The sequence below is a fragment of the Pseudopodoces humilis genome, chromosome 1 (assembly GCF_049639895.1).
Source record: "Pseudopodoces humilis isolate 2021_Gansu_Grassland_sample_001 chromosome 1, ASM4963989v1, whole genome shotgun sequence".
NCBI lineage: Eukaryota > Metazoa > Chordata > Aves > Passeriformes > Paridae > Pseudopodoces > Pseudopodoces humilis.
In genome coordinates this window covers 91,438,446-91,458,147 of record NC_142200.1, presented here as the reverse complement: position 1 = coordinate 91,458,147, position 19,702 = coordinate 91,438,446, and the positions used below count along the sequence as shown (strand labels likewise).

Below are 19,702 nucleotides of genomic sequence, written 5' to 3'. Positions count from 1 at the left end.
TTCAATATGATATCTATATTCAAATTGTACAATCTATAACTTACTTGTAAGCTCCTTTCATAGTTACTTTCTGACAAGCCTGCTGAGGGCTTATTTTGTATGCTTCTATTTTCAGTGCTAAGACCTATTATGAATTCTTCACATTTATTTATATACACATAGTGGTGTTCAAAATAGTCTGTCTCCATTTTAATTTGTAGCCAGTCTAAATCGAATTTTATTTAACAAAAAGTTTGGTAGCGATATTCCCTCCTCATCTTTACGACCAAATTCCCTGTGTTCCTGCCGTGTTGATAGCTCAGGATTTTTTTTCCCCCATTGTTTTGATTTGTTTGTCTCTCCAAAAATGACCTAGAAAGAAATCTGTTGTTAATCACATATCAACGAGGGAGGGATGATTAGTTAATAAAAACCATGCCTTGTGTCTGTGGACCAAATGGCTAACTCTGGTTCTCAGTATGCACAGGGTCTTGAAAGACTGTTCCCATCCCTCAGTGATGTAGCCGCAGCTCTCCCCGAGGAATGAGAAGTTCACTATTCACTCTGTGCTTGCATCACCCTTTCCAACATGTTCCCACTGATACATTAAAGGAATTAATTGCTCATAATGATCTCACCATCTGTTAACAGAGGTTCATACCTACAGGCTGGTGGCATGTGGTGGTCCTATTCAGAAATCAATAGGCAATGCTGGGGGAACGCTTTCCCACATTGCCTTCCATTGCACTCTGAAAAGGGGAGGAGAGCTCAGTGTTGGCCATCTGCTCCTTGTCTTTCTGTGCGAGAGACCTTGATGCAGTCCAGCCTGGCTCTGATCTGACTCCAGTCTGATTGGAATGTGGCTGATCTGAGAGCCTCTCAAAGCTGTGAAAGTGAGTCAAAAGGAGATCCCCATTGTCCAGCGGGCCTGAAAGAAAATGATCACTTTAAAATTCATAACTCCCAGGTGCCCGCCATCTATTCATGGGAAAAACTCTCTGAACTTCTCTTCATTAAAAAGAGAGGGAGTCCAGCTAAAAAGAGAGAAAAGGAAGTAGTTTGTGGGAAATGTGCAAGGGATTTCAGGCTAAACAAATGAGGAATTTGAAATTTTTACTTGCATTAAAGGAACCGTGTAAGGAAAGGGAAGCATTTGTAAAAGCAGGGCCTCTGCTTCAGGGGCCCTTCCCTGGGGTCCTTTAGCAAAATAAAAAGGCTTTTCCCACCGTCCCCCCCATACCATTCCCCCCCACCACCCCCGGGAGCTTTTCCTCCCTTTTGCTCTTTCTTACCTGTGTAAATGAGTTTAGGAATAGTACATGAATTAGGCTGTCCCTGCTTTATGTGATGAATTAGAATGCATTCAGTTCGCCCACCTCTCCTGCATGTATTTTATTGTTTAAGTTGCATAGAAAGCTGACCTGATAATAAATGTAAACTGAAGCTGAATATCCTCAAGGAGAATTAGACTAGTGAGGGGGTAGAAGGGCTGTTCTGTCAGCTTGCTGCCTAAACTCTTCCCTGCCCCCATGTCTTGTAATCTGAGGATTTACCATATCACAGGAGGGATTTTGGCCTTCTTCCCCTCCTCCACTTTCTCCATCTTTTACCTTTTCTGAATGTTGAGATAGTCCTGAATCCTTCCTTGTTCCTCAGACACATCATATGTGCTTCCCAATTCTGTGCTTTTGCACAGGGCCTCACACTATCTGGGGTGGATTTATGCCTATTCCTTCAATGTGAGATGTCTTTTCCCCCTGATACTGTTCATCAGGCCAGAGCTAAAGAGGACTGGGAGGACCTTGCCTTCTTAAAGCAAGAATGGATTATTTTGACAACTCTTCATCCAACTACTCTTTAGCGAAGGATTTTGAATTACTCCTGCAAATTACAGTTCAGAGCCTGTAGCTGTAGACTGAGTATCTTTCAGAAATATCCAATTTCAGCTCAGTGATTTCCAGGAGATTTATCCATTGGGAAACTGCATAGGTATTTACCTTCCCAGTTTAGGGTACCCATTTCAAGTCTTGTCCTGTTCTTTGTCACTACTGGGATTAGACATATTTGATGCCTGATAGCAAGAAGTAAGCCACACAGTGTGGCTGATGGCAGATGTATTTGCTGTCAGAGTATAGTCACCTATCTCCCACCGAAAGTGTTTGTGTAATTTTGGATGCAACACTGATCTGCCCTCCCAGTTCCAGAGGTTTCTTACCTTATGATTCACTAATCTTCTTCATTTTCCCCTCTTATTATATTGTTTGTTGAAGAGAGTGATGCTGTACATAATTTTTAAAATTTGTTTTATTTCAATTCAAGGTGGTAATAAACTTTCTCACTGGAATGTTGTGTTGTCCACCCCAATTTCCCTTTTAGATACCTTTGAGGTGGAGCCAGCTGCCTCTGATCACTATTTCTCCTTTGTTTATTCAGCAATCTGAGAGGACTGGTAAGCAATGTTCAGGTTCTCTTCTTACCCAGAACTGGTAAGCAATGTTCTGGTTTTCTTCTTACCCAGAAATTGATGAAGAAGTAAGCCACCATTACCAAAAAACTGAGAAGCAATGTCCCAGCAGACAAGAATGCTTGTCTTGTAATTTTGTGATAACATGGTGCATCTCTATTATCTTCTTTTAATGTCTGCTCCAGCTCTTCCTTGGTATCATTATGAGTTTGAAAGATGGTGATGTGTCTTCTGTCTGTATCTTCAGTGTCATTGCATGTATAATCATGCAGTCATTATCAGGTGATGCATTCTTCTCGCCATAAGCAGTCTCTCTTTGCGTTGTGATTTCTGCAAACAAGTGAGCAGCAGTGACCCTAGCTTACCTCGTGGTGTTGGGAGGTTACATTGCAAGTCACACTTGACAGTCCACTTTAAAACAAACAAAAACCCCAACCTTCAAGAGCAATGAAAAATGAGAGCTTCCACAATTTACAAAATGTGTGAATGCTGTGTGTAGATAGTGCCTACCCAAGAGACCTTATAGTCAAGAAGGCATTTGGAAGGAGGTGTGATCACATTTACTGTTCAAACTGATCTTGGGGAACGTAGAATCATTAAGGTTGGAAAAGACTGCCAAGATCATCAAGTCCAACCTTCAACCAAGTCCCACCATGCCCTCTATACCATATCATGAAATGCCATGTACACTTGCTTTTTGAACATTTCCAGGGATGGTTACTACTCCACTTCGCTCAACAGCCTGTTCCAAGGTTGAACCACTCTTTCGGTGGAGAAATTTTTCCTAATATCCAGCCTGAACCTCCCCAAACATGTCAAATTCACAAAAAAAAAGTTATTTACTACTTCAGTTATTTGACACTGAGATAGTATAAGATTGCGTGAATTAATGTTTGAAAAGTGGTATATTAAAGAGACCTGTAAGAGCTGACATGTTCAAACGACAGTGCTAAAGCTAGGAGAGGGATCCACAGCTCCTGTAGGGATAAATTTTGCAGGAAAGAGTGTGTGGTGATCACAGCTGGGGGAAGAAAGCAAGGACTTATGATTCTGTGATTATGACTTTTGAGGAGCTGATACAATGTAGATATTTCATAACATGGTACTGCTCGGCTTTACTTACTTCTAGAATGTGCTTTCTCTCTGTTGCACAATTCTAATATTGCAAAGAGTGTGATACTTCAAGGAAAAACTGTTAAAATCATCTGTGGGGTCATGGTTTTTTTTTTTTTTAATACTTTGCAAATTTGTGTGGTTTTGAAATTATTTCTTTTGGGGTTTTTAAAAATTATTAATAATATTGAGAGAATGCTATCAAGAATATAGCTGGGTAAACGCATGAGTCAACACAATTGAAGGATAGCAGCCCACAGAAGGAGTAGGAACCTCAAAAGTAAATGGTGTAAAGACTTGAATCAGATCTGTCACTGGTGTAATAGTAATGTGCAGTCATAGCTAAAGATCATGCATCTGCTACAAAAGGTAGTGGTATATGCTGTTGGGTCTGGTAACTTAAGTCTTAGCTTATATGTTTGTGGTTTGTTTTGATTTTGTTGTTCTATATATATATTTATTTACTATTTTTATTACATCAGTAATAAACTTGAGGAGACTCTTGAATGAGGTAGATTTTCATTAGGGCATAAAAATAACCTCATCCTGTCTTTTAACTATTTTTTCATAGTAAATACTTAAGAAGCAGAATAATCCTGTGTTCATGATATAAAATTTGAGAAGTAAATGAACCATATAATTTCTTTATCATAAAATCTTATGTATGGAGCTTTATAATACTGCTCAAAGGAGCAGACAAGGGAAGAATTCACAGGGATGTCATTCCCAGAATCTGAGACACCTACCACTTGGAGAAAATGCCATGTGGTAATGCTTTACTGTCAGTAAACACTGTACAGGTTGCCTTGGAGAATCTGCTTGCTGTCTTCTCTACTTTGCCTGTGAGGCGCTTCCCTGTCTCTTGTTTATAGAACCCATACAAGGCACTTGGGCACAGCTCTCAAGTGTAGAAAGACACGTAAGGATAAGCACTTCTGGGGCTTTTTCAAGGACACTGAAGTGTGTGAAGTGTTGTTGAATTCCCTTTGACTTTGTACTCTCTCTTGTAAAACCAGCATCTGTGGGACTCTACCTCTCTGCTCTGAATGTGCTGAACTTTTGTATCAAATCCTTTCACCTGGGGTAGGATGCAGAGGAGTCCCTGGTCAGGATATTGACTTAGGATACATGACTTGTGTTTATTGCCTTCCAAAACTTCAGAGAAGTGACCAAGATTACCACTTGTTTTGCTTTTTTTTACCTCTTTTTGGTGCTATATTGCCTTTTACTAGTACAAGCTATAACAACTCTGACAAGAACACTTGAAAGGGGAGATACTTGGTGGTTAGATGGTCTTGCTTGCTGTAAAACAGCCAGCCTGTCTGGGGGCTTGAATCTGGGTATGTACCCTGACTGAATTTTCTAATTGCTAGGCTTTAATAAGATTGGGGTGGGCAGAAACATCACCAGTGAGGAGTGGCATCTGGACATGTGATACCTTCTGAGTGACTGTGTTTTGTTGAATGAAAAATGTGAGTTTAGCAAGAAAATTTCACACAAGCTCTGTTCCAAGTCAGTTCACAGTAAAACACTGTGTACATAACATACAACTAGAAGTGTGAACAGCAGTCAGGCTTGAGCTCCTTTCCATTCTTCTCTTTTTCCTTAGCTGTGTACTTTGAATGGCAGAGAGAGGGTGGGGAAATGATGACAATGTGTAGCTCTGTATTTGCCATTTCAAAGGCTGTTAACTTACTCAAAACAAATTTATTTTGGAATGTACAAAGGGTATTTAATTTCAGCTTTAAATCTCTGCCGTGTTCTGTGGTTCTCCTTTTATTTTGATCTTTGTGATGAATACAGGAACAACTGGTACCTTTCCTCTCTTTCCCTTGCTCCTGAAGTGTCAACACTTGGGTGACAGAGCCCAAGCTTTTTGATTTAAGCAAAAAAAGAAAATTTTATGTATTAAAATTAAAGCTTTAAGTGTAGGAAAACTTGTTGTACTTAAAGTGTATTACTAATTAAAAAAAAACAACTTTAGAGTTCTTTACATTAGTTTCCATGGATTTTGATGTCTGAGGGTGTGTTTTGCATGTGTTCTTCATTCTGGACGTATACAGCAAGTGACCAGTGTTGCCTTAATCTGAAATGCAGTTTTGGATTAGCAGGTGTCAGTAAATTTGTTAAAGCGTTGAGGTGTTTATGATAACTTGATAATTGTAGCAGGTTTTTAGGTTAACTCAAAGGCAGAATTATTATTTGGGAGAAGAGAGACAATAGGCTGAATTGTTCTATAAGAAAGCAGAGTAATTAAACAAGATGGTAAAATGTTTGGGATTTTTTTTCTCAAACTCAGTTATTTAACTTCCATTTTATATCCTTGCTTATACACAGTCTTATTGTGGTAGTTCTTGACATATTCAAGCATATAGTCAGATGTACAGACTGTTTATGCCACAGGCAGCCTCAGCCCCAGTGAATGACACCTTCCATTTCATGCTCCTGCCTGAGTAGCAGAGCAGGTGGGACAGCAACTTTTGCTGGACTGGTACTGCTCACTCTCTGTAGGCTCTGTATTCTCTCTGTAGGCTCTGTGTTCTGCTCTGTGCTGCTCACTCTCAGGGAAGAGATGCTGAAGGAGATTTTTTTCTTTCCAACGGTTCACCCTGACTTAACAGTTTGACATAGTGGAGAAAGGAATTTGTGCCAAGTGTGAAGCTAAAATGAATCAGTTTTCTACTTCTCTTCAAATTCCAGGGTACAGATAAGGTATCTGAATTCCAGGTTTCCAGTCCTGCCCTTTTGGCAGGCCATGGCCAGCTCAGATGTAAGTATGAAGAAAATTGCAACTAGAAGCCCAAGGATTCTGGAGTCTTTAGGGTGCAGTCCTTTTCAGACAGGTGTGTGCCAGGGTCTGCCTTTGTTCTCCAAAAGGAAAGGTGACAGGAGCTCTGTAAACTTGCCATCAGCAGGTTTTGATTATTGGTGGTTCAGGAATCACCTCATTCTGGAAAGGCTTAGCAGTGGATAGGGAATGTGCTCATCCAGCTGGGATACTTTGCCTGGCATGGAGTACCAGTAGATCCTGTTACTTGTTTTCAAAACGAGGATGTAACTAGCATAAAGCAGGATATATAAAGGCAATTGTGTAGTTTAGAAAGGTCTGGACTGGACTTTATGCAGCTCTTTTGGTTGAATAGGCTAAAGAAGAGGAATAGTTCTCTATGGGAAGGATACAACTTGCTCAATAAAGGGGCAATTTGGAAGGAAGTGAAAAAACAGTTATGCAAGCAATGGACAAGAGGGATGTAGATGCTGGGAAATGGCTAAAATGGGGGAATAGGTGTGTTTCAGGTGCATCAAACAGCAGACTTTCACATTGTAGGGAAAAACTAAAGCTGAGTTGACATGGTAAAATTTTAAGCTGCTGTTTTGATGTGCTTAGAATTGGGACTGAGTGTGAGATGCTGTCTTCTGCTTGCCTACAGACCCTTCCTTCACTGGGGTGATGGTTTTGATTGGCTATTAATAAAAAATTGTTCAATGAAAGGGTATTCAGGTATTGAAACTGACTGCCCAGGGAAGTGGTGGAATCACTATCCCTGGAAGAGTTCAAAAGGTCTGTAAATGTGACACATGAAGCCATGGTTTTGTGGTGAACATGACAGTGTGAGGTTAAGGTTGGACTTGATCATCTTAGAGCTTTTTCCAGCCTTAAAGATTCTGTGACTCTCTAACATGGCATGATCCACTGCCTGGCTGGGGCTGACCAAAAGCAGAGGCAAAATTAAGTAAAAGTAGGTTATATAATGTCATTATAGCCTATGCTTTTGGGGATATAAACATTGACAGAAAACAGTTCTACTTTATTTTTCTGGGAAAACAACAGAGCCTTGTGATAAAACCTGGCAGCAAAGTTACTTCTCACAGATGTGTAGAATAGACTCAGCAAATCAGAAAGGTAAGCATGCTGTGTTCTGCCAGGAAAATGATCATAAGTTAGTCTATAATAATTCCCTGCTTTCCAGATAGTTAATTAAGATTTAAAATACTAAAAGGAAAACACTAACTTAGCTTGATGTTTCTGGAGGAAAAGTACAAGAAAATCCCTATTTTAGCTTTTCATAATAAATGCTTTACTTGTTTCTAGTGTGATATTTTAGCATATCAATCATAAAGATGAGGATGAGCAGTATTCTTTCTTGGCCTACACTCTCTGTTTTATTTAAAATCCAAGATTAATTTTATTCTTTAATGGTATGCCTCTTCTTTCTTGGATATGGACTTCCTAAATTTTGGGAAGATGTTCAAGAATTTCCATTCCACATTCCATTTCTTTATACATTTGTGCAATATGCCGTAGAGTAAAAAAAAAAAAAAAAAAAAATTCAGACAAAAGTGACCGAAAACCCCCCAAACAATAAAAAAAAAAAAAACCTGAAAAATCCCAGTCATTTTTAGAGGCTTTTCAGAATTGCTTTTGAGAGATAAAAGCAAGGAAAAAAAGTGCAATGCAACAGAATACTCTGACTCCAATAAGAGGTGTACTGAAGCCTCAGTGTTATGTTTAGGATGCTGGGGATACTCTCAGACATTTCTTCAGAATTTCATTCTGTCTCTTGACTATAAAGCCTTGGTGCTCACAGCAACAGCCACACAGTTCTGCTGCAAAAAGACAAATGTGTGTGATGTCCCACCACTTGAAGTGTGTCCTGCTTTCACAGCTGAGAAGAGCTGATTTTTGTGGCATGTTCAGGTGGTCAGTAAGGCTGCGTTATTTCAGTCTGGTGGGGGGAACAGATTCCTTAGTCAAAGAATGTCTCTTACTACCTTCCTTTCTAATGCTCTGTTACTCTGTGTGTATGCATGTGTGCTAATTAGCTGGCAAGACCAAAATGCATTGGAACACCTGGGTCTGCTCTAGAAAACATCATTTATACATGGGCTTGCTTTGGAGGGAGGTCTGAGAGGGTACCAGTGGCAAAACAAGATGCATTTGCTGGTTTCTAAGTGCATATCAGTTCTGAGTCTAACTTGTGGATGTGTTGTTCTTCTGTGATTTGGAATTTCCTTAAATGAAGCGTATTGCTGCTCCAAGTGAACAAGCAGTGCACCTCTCCCCACAGATACCTTGATAAGCCTTGAATATCCAGGCTTATTGTTCCCTTTGCTTGAGAAAAAAACATATTTTAAAACTGTTTCAACAAGATCTGTTATTTGTAAGAATGTGTATATAATTGTTAGTTTTATATTTATTGGCATGTGCTTAGTGCTGTGTTTCTCTGCTGAGCAGAGACTGTATTTTAGTATCAAAAACAGCATAATGGCCTGTTTTCACTAGTGGAAGTTTTTTTGGAGTAATTCTTCATCCTTTACGTTGTACATAAAAGATGAGGAATTATTAAAGAACCTATTTCAGATGTGTATTTTTAATTTAAATGCAGTCTGGAACGGCTTGTGTTTTCAAAGACAAGGAAATAATCATCACTATCTTAGCTAGGATGTGAGTTAACATTTGCACCAGGCATAGATTTTTTTTTTTTTTTTTTCAATTAGCACTCCCTTAGAAAACCCTTTCCCCCAGCTTTTGTCAATGTGCTGTAGGAGAAGAAGAGCAAATAGATTGGAAATGCTCTGCAGTTCAGGCTCCTGGGAAAATGTAACAGGTGTTACAGCTCAGCTGGGTATGAGCTTTATGAAAAAGACCCTCTCAGACTTTACCCATAGAATTCCCTTTCCTAGCCAGAGCTTCAAGTAGGAAGAAACTAATGACTTCATTACCATCTCAATTCTGGGAAATGTTTCGTCCAGACCTGAATCATTAAAGGAAAGGTATAGCACTCTGCATGACCTTACAAGATCAAAATGTTATTTAGAGCAATTCCATTAGTCAAGGCTGTAAACCTGAAAGAACACACCCTTTTTCGCTGGCTCTTAGGCCATAAAATGTGTGTGTATGTCATGAGGAGCAGGGCAGGAGGTGGAGGCTGGGGGGGGAAGAGAAAAAAACATATTCTGTACTCATTGTGCAGCACAATTTCCTATGCTTACTTTGAAAAGCCTCCACTTCCAGCACTTCTTCCCTTCACCCCGTGTTGTGACACATTTAATGGCTCTTGTCGTTCTCACTCTTCCAGGGGTTTCTAATTGGGTATGATACTGAAGCCAAGAATGATGTCAAAATTTCAAGCCATACAAAGTGAAATATGTTTCTTTAATACTGCAGTAATTATAAGCAACTCCTTTTTTTAATTATTGAATTTATTAAATCTTTTACTAGCTTTGGAAAAAAAAAAGAGAATAGCATGACATACAGAAGACTGACTTTGGGGTTATTTTCATTTTCTCCATTATTGCTTTTGCAGCCATGAGTAAAAGAAACCCTGCTTGGTTAAGCTGTGGTTTTGCTAGCTGTCTGGAATTTCTTTTCATAATGATAACACTGGATTTGAAATCCTGGTACAACAATCTTTCGGCAGTAGCACAGAATGTTCACGTTTGGGATAATTTTAATGGACTTGTTTAATAAGGAAAAGCTATTTTTTTTTCCCATACAAGCTGCCATGAAGTCTTTTTCTCTGTACCTTCCACAGGTAAGGGTGGGCACAAGCTAACAGAAAGAAATGTATTATGCCTGCTTTAGGAAAAGAATTGCCAAGAGAAAATAGAGGCATGTTGTAACATTTTGTAGGTTTGAAGTCTCAATGATGCCTACATGCTTGCAATGCTTGAATCTTGTGCCCAGAAGGAAATCTGGTCTTGTAGACCAACCCAGTGATGCAAGTAGTCAATCTGGTACTAATGTGGATGTGAAGAATGCTGATTTTATTTACCACGTGTCTGTGTTGGTGCTTCTTGAAAGTGAAACCTTTAAAAGGCAAGGCTTGTCCATGCAGTGCAGGACAGTTTACTGGTGGTCTCACAGCTGGACTTCATCTGGATGTGTGTCCTGGTTTAGGGCAAATTTGTGAGGAGACTTCCAAAGAGGTCCCTCTAGAAAGCAGGTTCAAGTTGCCCCCTCCCCTGACTGGTTCAGGAAAAGATTTCCTTGGAGAGAAGTGGAAAAATCTCTTTATTTAACAAACAAAGTATTCACAAGCATAAAAAATTAATAATATTAAACAATAGAACCTCTTTCTGTTCTGAAGAGATGGCAAATTCAGAAAGTTCTTGTTGTGGGATGTAGCTCAGCTTGCTCAGTCTCTTATCAGTCCCTCCAGTGCTGGAAAATGCTGTGTCCTGGGCCCTGGTGGGCCACAGGTGTGAGCTCCTGGTGTTGTTCTGGGTTTTCAGCCCACAGCAGGCTGATCAGTCCCTAGGAAAAGAAAAGCCACAGTCTGGGGAACTTCTCTGCTTCAGCTAGCTAAAGAAAAACCTAACTAAAAGCAAAGGAGAGCTCTCTCCTGCTGTCCATGCTGCAGACAACACAGTCCAGGAGGAGGAAAATGCAGGGCAGCAGGTGCAGTTTCTGAAAACAAACTGCATGCTTCTTCTTTCCTCCCTTTGCTCTCAGAACTAGTCTTAAAGGTGAAGAACCTAACAGCCAGCATAAACAGAACAGATAATTTGGGATACAAGCATCATAAAGTCCAAGGACAATGTGTCTCTTCAAGGTTGTTGCAGTGGTTACCAATGCATTCTGGCCTCTTCTCCAAAGTGTTCCTACCCTCTAGAAGTCCATTTCTACACTTTAATTTTTGCAGCACATTGCCATAGGTGTTTTGATGATTCTTTCTTGAAAAGATGAAACTGGAGATTGGCATTTGAGAAAGATCTCACCAAAATTCTTTCATTGAAACCCTATAGGATTTAATTTCCTTCTTGCTGCTCTATGACACTGGTTGCTCATTTTCATCCAGTGATCACCTGGTTTTCCCAGGTTCTCTTCCTTTTCTAATGATAAACTTGTAGTCTCAAGTTGTTCCTTGCCCTGAACTGTATGGCCTTGGATTTCACAGTATTGAGGTTCACAGCTATTTGGTCCTTTTGATCCTCGGTGGATCCCAGTTAGTCCACCCAAATGAGCAAATGCAACAGACACCTCTTGCGTTCCATGGGAGTATAGCATGTGGTTTTGTAACCTTATGGTTATGCATTTTTTAGGTTAAAGGTCCTGGGTGATTAAGTTATAAAATAAGTATATTTACAAATGATAGCTTTGATTTAAGGAAATGGGTCTTTTGGCCTGAGCCTCCTCCAGCAAGCCTGAAAAGTACTGTGCTACATAGGTTAGGTTAAGCTGGCTGTAGGAGCAGGATAGTTGTGTTAGCAGGATGTTGTTTTCTGCATTATTACCTGCTATGATGTTGCACTTTGATGCTCAGCTATAGTCTTATTGTGTGTGTCTTTTTAATTCAGCTTTGCTTCCAAGGCCCTCTCATTCTGTAAGTGCTGCTCTCTGTTTTATCTCTTAGGTTACTGTGGTGGGTGGCAGGCTGTTGTGTTGAGTTCTCAGAGAAGGATGAGAAGGCGTACGAGCTAACATCTATCGTCTCCCCGAAATATGCTGATGTGACAGCTTCTTGGACTGAAAATGCACGCTTCTGGTAGAGTTCTTCTGACAGGAAAAGCAAGCAGTTCTGTCACTTAAAACCAGCACAAAACAAAACCCCCTCTGAATATTGATTTGTGATGTTAATTTGTTTTATGAAGAAAGTAGGTGGGTTATTGTGCAGAAATGCTGAATGGACTGTATGCTGCTGTTTGCAACCAAGAACAAAAAAAACAACTTCCTTAGTTTAGCCTCTGAAAGCCAGAACAACCCTTAGAAAATCCACATTGCAAATATTTGCTGTTTGGAGGACTGCTGAAACAAAATATTCAAGAGAACTAGGAAATTGCTAAGTACCCACTAAGAAGAAATACTGGTGGAGCCTTAATAATGGAACAGCACTGTCCTAATTTGTACCACACAGTGGCCTTTATCCAGGCAGTCAGGACTATTCTAACAGGAATTACTTAATCCTTTTTGGTGCCTCTCTTGGCAGAACACTTCTTCAGGTAGTTCAAGCCCAGATGCTCTCATTCAGGCATTGTCCAGTGAATTGGTTTTGTGCACCCAAATGAAAGTAACTTGCTCTTCTGGAGCTTCAGTATGGTTCTATGTTTTATGTGTATCTGTTCATGCAATCTTGTTGTGATGAGTCTGTTTTCAGGATGATGTGCCTTTCAGGGGGAGATGAAATTGTAGGTTTTTGAGGCTGTGTCCTTATCTGTCCTTGAAAGGCATGGTGAACTGGAACTACTCAGTAACTGGTCAGTGACCAGTTTGCACAGAGTAATCAATAAGATAGGCTGTTCTTTAATTGCCATCCTGGATTTGATTATTCCTATTGAAAGAACATTTGATATCGGTAAATGCATTGCTAATTGTCTTGCTTTGCTCGTTTGCAGCCTGCACATTCTTAATGCTGTTTCTCTTGAATTATGTAAAAGCACTGTTTGTTGTTTTGTATTGTTAAAAATATTGGTACAGCCTGTCTTAGATACTATCACTGCTTGAAAGGTCTAGAACATCTGCACAGAATGCTAATGTCAGAGTGCCTTAAAGGATTTTTTCTTCATTCCAATATTGGTCTAAATTCAGGGCTTACGTAATAGCTTCTTTTTCCACTTGTGAATAGGTGACAACAGTCTTTTCTTTAGCAGTTTACTGTGATGTGTATTTAAAAAAAAATAAAAAATTACAAACTAACAACCCCATTTAGGAGAGTCTAAGTATCGACTGGGTTTTTTTCTAATCAGGATAAATTTATGTATCTGTGTATAGGATCGTTAAAGTAGCCATTTTCCCTTCACCTGATGATGCTTGCAGTTTGTATTTCCTGACACCAGAAGTTCATTGTATTTAATAAGCAACTTCCTATTGCATTAGCAAATTTCCATCTGGTTGGAAAGGTACCTGATTCTATTACTATATTTGTCTTCACGGCTATGATGTAAAACATAATTTGCTTATAGCTTAGTAAATATGGCTAATGCAATGATATGTACATCACATTACCCACAAAAGGATTTTGTGTTGTGCAGGGTACTTCTGAATTTATGAATGAGCAGAGAACAGGAGCAGAGAGGGGAGAGAGCGGCTGCTTCTCTAAGCCTGGTGATGTCCCAGAATTTTACTGAGGCTACAGCAGGAAAATGAAATGGCAAAGAGAGGAAATAATCTAACTGTCTGAAAATGTCAATGCTCTGTGTGCTAGAGGGAGAGGGATAGTACCTACATTTTATGTGTGACCAGGATTTTTGAGAGGTATCTGCCATTTGGAAAATCAGAGAATGCATGGGATGGTAAGAAATCTCCCTGAAATCTTACTCTGTTACAGCTTGGCAAAACAGTCTATAAAATAAAAATCTGTAAGTTAGTAGCATCATAAAAATCTTCTTTAAAACTGTAGAAAGGGCAAGTGAAGGGTGTCTGAGCAGAGTGTTAATAAGAATGGGATTTTAGCCCCTGAGTTTTATCAGTCTTCAAGAAACCTCAGCAAGCAAGTTATCTTTGTGAGTTGTACACCTGATGGGACAGTATACATCATGTTTCTCTCTGTCCCTTTTAGGCTAGAGTCTAAATGAAGTGTGGATGGCTCTACTGACCTCCATGTTGTCACATACAAAGTCTGCAGGAGACAGGAAAGGAAACTGTGTCAGAAGTTCAGAGCTGAGACATTTACAGCAAAATCTCTTTTGGGAAGTTCCATAGAGAAACATTCCCACTCCAAAGAACATACAAACCAAATGTGAGGAGAAGGGGGCGAAAAATGTTGCCCTAGGAAAAAGGAAAATCAGTAACAGAGTTTGGGTCTTTATGTTTAGCAGAAAAACCCAGGCTGTATGGAATCGTATCGGCCCTTGCTATCAACACATAATGTGGTAATAACTGGCTCGTGGCTTCCCCAGTGCATGGAAAAACCACAGAAAAGCTGATAAATTATTTGCTATGTGTTTTGCCACCACAAATTAGTGCATTGATGAGGCATCCTGAAAAAAGCAGTGTTTGTCTTCCTGAAGATGTGCAAGTATATTTACCAGAGTACTAATGAAGGGTGCTTGTGAAGGAAATGAAGCCTCAAGTGTGTATAATTATGTCCCTTTCCTTCTACGATAGCTGCCAAGTGCTAGACAACAAGAGTCCGTCACCTATAATAGCAACAGGGATTTTGATTGTTTTCTGCCATTTGCTCTCTATATTAAACACCCTGTAGGAACCTCTCCTGTGAAAGATGATGGGTGTCAGGCTTAAATTAAAAAATACACCCATGTTGTTTTCAAAAATGCATGAGTTTAAAAGTATAAGTCCTACTGGGTGTGTTATGCCACGCTGAGCATTTGGCATCAAGCATGTCTAAAAAATTCATGTGATAACTCTAAATACATTCCAAAGTCTGTTGTTAAATTCATTCTTAATTAGGATCTATGCAAAACTAGTGTACTCTGGTTGCTTGAAGCTGGGACTGCAAAAGAAGTGTATGGTAGGGTCACTCTCTGGGGAAGGGAATGCCTGCATAGTTGTCAAGATAAAGAGCTTGGAGCCTATCTTGGAACAGCAATGTTTGACAGTTTTGACTGGAGTTTCTTTCTTTCATCATATGTTTCATAGAGCAACCTAACTCTATATAAACTCTATACACTAATGAAATCCTGTAGGATGTCAGGTTGCAACTGTACACCATACTGAGAAAGGAAATAGCTGTATGGGAAAGCATGTGATGGTAGAGTTCAGAATTTGTCCAAACAGATGCATGTGTTGGCTGCATCACTGAAGTTTTGAAAATAAATCAGTCCCAGAAAGGGAGTACTGTTTTTTCACTCTTTGTTAGCAACTAGGTACTGTATGAAGGGTATAGTAATGAAGTGAAAATCAACTATCTCTGTCAAAGAGCTATACTGAGAATCTTTCTTTCCTGATGAAGATGGTATTTTTTTATCTTTGAGGGGATGATGGTCCTTCTCTAGCTAGTAGGAGAAAGAAGGTGGAACAGTTTGGGGAAAAACGACAACTTTAAGCCTGTTGAAAATTCTGGTTTCAACCATCCGTAGCCCTGTGTGTTCAGCATCAGTGTTTATCTAAGTGTAATTATGTTCAACTATCTTGTTAAAATTTTTATTCTTTGGTCTTTATGTTAAACTGCCACTAATTATATCTTTTGGGTTAAAACCAGTCAAACTGAGCATCTGTTATGTTTGTGAGCAGCTGGCTAATGCATCTGGGAAAAACTATCCCTGTATGGGAAGAGAGGTGGAGGATGGAATAGTTAATTGCCTGAGGATCAGCTCACTGCCATGGGGGAGGCTGGTCTGTGCCTAAAGCTGTTCCATGGTGGGTCTGGTAAGAAACCTGCTGGGCTAAAGAGGACAGTGTGAAGTGTGACTGTGATGCTGACCACCAAAGTTATTGCAGAAACATGTTTTAGGAGCCAATGGTCTGTTTTTGGGCCAGTGACCATGATTTCTGCATATATGTAGCCATGGGTTCATAACAGCTCATCTAGGTGAAGAGTACTGCTGTATCGGTGCAAGAAATAAAGGATTTCCATTTTGCCTGGAGCATTAACAAATACAAATACAGCAAAGGCATTATTAATGACCATGTGGGCAGTGAACTGTCAGCACCTTGATCTAGAATTAGCAAGAGTTGTCAGAAGTGGGGTTGGGAAGAAATGGGAACTAAGAAGAAATGACAACTGACTTATTAGCTTCCTCCTTCTTGGGCTTGTGATAGTATAACAATTTGGGAACCAAAACCTCAATTATTCTGATAGCTATGGAATTAATTTTAACTAGTTTCTATGTCATTCTGAAAAATTGGTAACATTTGCTAGCTTTTTAGAGTGTTTACCTTTTTGGAGGCATTGCTAGGATTTATGTCAGTCTGAGAGAAGAGGGGCCCTTTGCATGGAAAGGGAGACTCACATCCTCCCTATAAACTCTGAAGCTCAGGTATATCAGAATTAGGTGTTGGTGTGTGGTAGATCCCAACTGTTACAACATGCATTTATTGCCTCCTGCCCCTGCTTCACCTGAAAATAAGTTGGTGAAACATGAATGAGACAGAGCTGGCTTTGTATCCCTGCCATATCCAAGAAAATGGAACCTCTGCAGCTGATAGGACAACTGAAAAAATGGTAGCTTGAGTGCATTTATATTGCTTACAGGCAACAAACTAACTACATAGATGTAAATTGTGGTTCTTCATTCTCCTATTAATCTCAGAAAAAAATAACTAAAAAAAAATGAGGGTTTAGATGTTTGGGGATTTTTTTCTCATAAATTGTGAAATATGGTGCTGGAGTCTAATGTGTTCAGTAAAAAGTGTTATACTCCAACCCACAGGAAAGAAGAGTCTGGAGCTTGTGCGACACTCTTCAATGTGTTGGTAGGGAAAACATACATGGCAATTAAATCAAATCCAATATCGCTTTTTTTTCCATTTTGTTGTTCTTTTCATAGGGAGTCAGGCAAGGCATAATTTACTCTCTGGTTAACAAAAAGGAGAACTTGTCTCAAGGTCTGGTGACAATTGTCTGTATTTTTCATTTTTGTTTAGGATATATGATACTTAGTTTTTCTCACACCCCTGTCCACTTTCTTGCTGAGCAAAATTTTGGGCAACTTGAAGTACACAACCTGTGTTTGTGCAGGTAAAGGCAAGGCTTGATCTTGCCTGCTTTTTGTCCCTTATTTGACCTCTCTAGTTAGAATTGCAGTGGGTTTAAATCCCATTATATACCTTGCCCTTTATGGGATGGATTTCCCATACACTTGGTGTACACAAGCACAGAGATTATGCTTATGAATACTGGGCTACCATTTTGGTGACTCTTGACTTCTTCCCTGGCCTAACCCATGTTCATAATCACATTTTACAAGGGTTCCTGGTAGTTTCAGGGAATTTCTGTGGAATCCTCCTGGTGGCTCCATCTCTTGCTTGGCGCTGTACAGCGCTGGAATGAAATACAACAATTGTTTTATCCGAAGAGTAAAATGTACAAGTAGTATTTAATGATTGTCCTCTGTTTAGAAACTAGAACCTTTACTGGAGTTCAGTCTTGAATGTCAGTGTAATGGAAAATACCAAGGGAATTCTATTTCTCATGTTATATACGAACAAGATGCAGGAAATCTCGCTGCTTCTACCGTTGATTTGCTTCTGATGCTAACAGAAAATTCAATGAATGTGGACCCATTGCTCTGCAAGGAAATGGATAGAAAATAGACAGAAACCAGCAACAGAGCTAGCAGCAACTTGGTCATTCTGGCATGTGATAATCTGCTAATCCTTGCTCAATTTCCTTCCAGTACAATTAATTATTTTGGTTTTTGTCATGAGAAAATCTGTTGTGGTAACTTCCTTTAGAAGCTCAAAATGTAACAGCGAACTCCCTGCTGGCATGACTTCAAGAGCAGAGTTGTGCCAGCAGATAATTTGGCCTAGATTATTTTTAAGAAGGTTGTCAGTCTTGTTTTTCGCTATTACATGCTTACTGTGGTAATATCAAATATTTATTCTACTGATTACAGCTTTAACTCTAAACAGTTAGTGGAGTAATCTCTTGACCTGTGCAGTGACGGAGACGACCCCTCACACAGAGCTATTTGAAAAGGAGAATGATTCCTCTTGTGAAATTCTTTCACTTAAGCTGTATTACTAGAAATCTCAGAACTGTGCGTTTTCCATTCAAGTGTTATCCTTTTTGCCCTTGCTGAAATTCCTAATGAGGTTGCCATATCACAAAACTGGGACTGAAACCTGTGGCTGCTCCCCTTTTATTTTTTCCCCCCCACCCACACAGTAATTCTCTCACCTGAATACATATGCACATAGGAGTATGCATGCACACGCAGTCAAAGACTCCTCTTAGCTTCAGACGGGTGAAAGAGGAAACATTAACATCCCATTAGCTGCAGAGTTCACACGAGGGGTCTATAAAGAAATCTGGCTCTGGGTTCCAGAACATGTTGAGAGAAAACCATAATAAAACATAGGTGCTTCTTACATCACTCACTAGCTCACTGATGTATTTGTGTCCCTGTTCCCTCCCCCCTGCCTACAACCTCTCACATCTCTTTGGAACACAGACTCCCCTCCCCTATAGGAAGTCTCATTCATTCATGTTTTGAAGGAATTTCTTAATTCTCTTTCAGCAAGATTACCACCATCCGTGCCTCTTTTCCTTCCCTCTGCCTTTGCCGGAGAGAGAGAGAGGAGCAGGGCCTGCCCAGATGGTTGAGGACCAAAAAGAAGGAACATTTTCTCATGCTTTTAAAAAGACCACTTTCTTTCCTGCCTAATATTTAGCTCCTTCAAATGCAAATGGAGAGGTTTCGCTCCAAGGTTAGCATAACAATTATGGGAAAGCTTTAAATCTGAAGCATTTGTTTACACGATGAAAGGAGTCCACAGTCCAAAAGCTCTGAGGCCAGGGCTTTTCAGTAGCTATTTTCTGACTAAGTAGTGAACTGCAAGTCAATTTTAGACCACAAAGAAAACCAATTTATATCAGTGTGTAAGCTAATTTTGGAGGGAGTTCTACATTATAAACGATGGTGGGGTTTTTTGGTTGTTTTTTTTCTTTTTAAGTGACTGTTACTGAAATAAACTGCTGATTTTCCCCTCCCCCAACCTTTTGCATCTTGCTGTTTAATGAGCCCCCAGATGTCTTGGATGTTAATGACCATTCCCCTTGCCCTCAGAAGAAGGGACATAGGATCTGAGGAATCAGTTTCAGAAATACCCAGGTGCGTGGTTGTCCAAAAACTTACTGATGCTCAGGGGTGAATTTCAGATGGGCAGAACAACTCTTAAATTAAACAGAAGCCAGGATAGGAAAATACATATTTGCTTTCCTTGTTGGTACTGCATGAGGGTAGGTTCTTAGCAAACTCTTCATTGGTAAAATGCTCTGGAGTGACAGGTCCTGTGATAGAGTGACTCCATGGATGCTGCAAGACACTTCTGTTGTGAGCAGATTTATATTTCTCCATTGATATGCTTTTAGTATGCCAAAACTCTGAAAAAAAATATTAATGCTGTATAACACTATTTGACAACTGGATGCTTCCATTTCTTTCATTGATTAGGACCTTCCTCCAAAGAAACCTCTTTTGCCACTCTTCATGCTGAGTTTCAGCAGCATCAGAGTAGCTGTAAATGTATTTGCTGAATTTCTTCTTGGTAGGGCTGGTATAGCAGCAATGTGAGGCCCT

The 19,702-nt window shown here is 39.8% G+C and overlaps 1 long non-coding RNA gene across 1 annotated transcript in view; it reads left to right on the top strand.

Annotated features, from left to right (window-relative positions):
* The window catches only part of LOC148185169 (uncharacterized), a 40,807-nt gene extending 27,617 nt beyond the window's left edge, over window positions 1-13,190 (top strand). Inside the window, exon 6 of the long non-coding RNA XR_015772999.1 lies at window positions 11,914-13,190. This is a non-coding gene — a long non-coding RNA (uncharacterized LOC148185169). The remainder of the gene's footprint in view (window positions 1-11,913) is intronic.
* Window positions 13,191-19,702: the final 6,512 nt, after the last annotated feature.